We start from the raw sequence: 2,092 nt of genomic DNA, 5'->3' as shown, positions 1-2,092 counted from the left end.
TAAATATATAATCACGGAAAATCAAGAGAACACAATCCTAACAACCACGGGTTATACACAAAAATAACATTAGACAAAATGTTCAAAACAATGATAACAWTCATATTGATAGGGACAACCCTAGCACTAGTAATAACGGACATTAAAGACCAAAAATATATACTGATAGAAACAGATCCTTCATATCTGTTTGAAAACGAAGTTTATTTGTTCCATGTAACAAACCYTACAAAAATCCTACAACCCTATTACAATATTAAAGAAATGCTCGAAGCAACACAAAGAGATCCTACGAAGTATATCCTAATCAATAGGATAGAAATATTAAAAAGCCAGTTGCTACAAAAACGAAGAACCAGAAGTATAGACTTCCTAGGTTCAGCATTAAAATTTATCACAGGAGTACCAGATCATGACGATCTAGTAGAAATAAAAACAACACTAAATGATATTATAGAAAACARTAACCAGCAAAGAACGATAAATTCAAACTTTGAGAAACTAATAGGTAAATTTAATCCGCAAACTTTAAAATCAAAACTTCTTCTTGAAGAAACTCATAAAGAATTATTATACTTAACGACAACAATTAACTTTGCAAAAAATGGAAACTTTTACTCAGCTGCAATAAATACAGAAGAAATTGAAGAAATTATGAAAAAGGAACAAATCAATATACCAATAATAGATATCCTAGAATATGCAACAATACATATTTGTAAAGTAGCTGAAACATTTGTAGTAATTTATAAATACCCAATAATACAAGAAAAATGTGAAACATATGATGTAACATTCTTGTCATACTCTCACGGTAAACTTAAACTAGACAATATTATATCAAATTGTAATCATAAACCGCAAAGTGTAAAAAACTGTATATAGTAAAGTATAGTCTAAGTAAATACATTTGTAAAAAGAATAAACCCGACCAATRTATAATACCTTTAATATGCAATAATGAAGTGAATGAATCACTGTAATGTAATAGAAGAAAACAACATACCGATAATTGAATTAAATCACGGTAACATAATACTCAGTGGAGAACATGCAGTAAACAATCAAACCATTTCAGGAACTAATCTGATACAAATCATAGACTCTCTAACAATCGATGGAAAAATATACAAGAATAAAGAGGAACAAATAAAGAAATATATTAAAGCTTAGTGAATGAAAAAATGAAAATATTGGAACTACTCCAATCAATACGAATTTAATAACATACAAAAATTACATAAGCTAGTTATTCCATTCGAAGAACATCCTCATTTAAACACCGCACATATGATTTTTTTACAAATGCTTATGATTTRAAATATAATTTTACATTTATGAATGGAAAAATATCGTATGTCCTTACTTTGGTTCCAAGCTATCTCCCCACCAATTTTCAACCAAATCGGTTATAAATGGTGCACTTAACGATAATTTTTTTGTTTACATAGGTGTGAGGTTTTTCACGGTAAAGTGGTTATCGGGTTATGTGGTTATTAGATTAAAAATAACATCTATGATTTGTGAACATCCCAAATTGTATGGTTAAATGCTTATTTTCACACAAACAAAACAAACAAAGTTCAAAAAGCAACATAATTGAATTTAAAATAAGTTCTGCTATTCAGGAAATGGACTTTATAGAAGGTATGTGCTTATTAAATAATCCGAATTTTAAGAGTTYAAAAGATTCTTTGTATAAAATTTGCAGATCTCTTGCGCCCTGAACAGTGTCACAATGCAATTGTAAACAAAAAACAGCTGTTAATAGCAGAATTTCCAATTAGAAAATATAAATGGAAATGCCAATGGCTTAGATTTATTTATTTTTTGTGCTGCCATTTAGTAAAACTCCAATGACTTTCTAACACTGGAAATAAGCACACAACCACATAATCTGTAAACAAGGGCTGGGTTGGTCAAAGTTGGTTATTTTGTCATACCGTATTTCGTTGTTGTTTACTTAATCATATAACCACATAACCCGATAACCATCTTATCGTGAACAGCCTATCTGGTTTTTATTATTGTTAATGAATTTTTTTTTTTAATATTCAAATGATTCTTACAGATATGAATTTTTAACAAATGC

This window comes from Bactrocera latifrons, unplaced genomic scaffold (assembly GCF_001853355.1).
Source record: "Bactrocera latifrons isolate USDA-ARS-PBARC rearing strain unplaced genomic scaffold, ASM185335v1 scaffold_848, whole genome shotgun sequence".
Taxonomy (NCBI): domain Eukaryota; kingdom Metazoa; phylum Arthropoda; class Insecta; order Diptera; family Tephritidae; genus Bactrocera; species Bactrocera latifrons.
The sequence above is the reverse complement of the archived record's forward strand: the minus strand, read 5'-3'. Positions refer to the sequence as shown.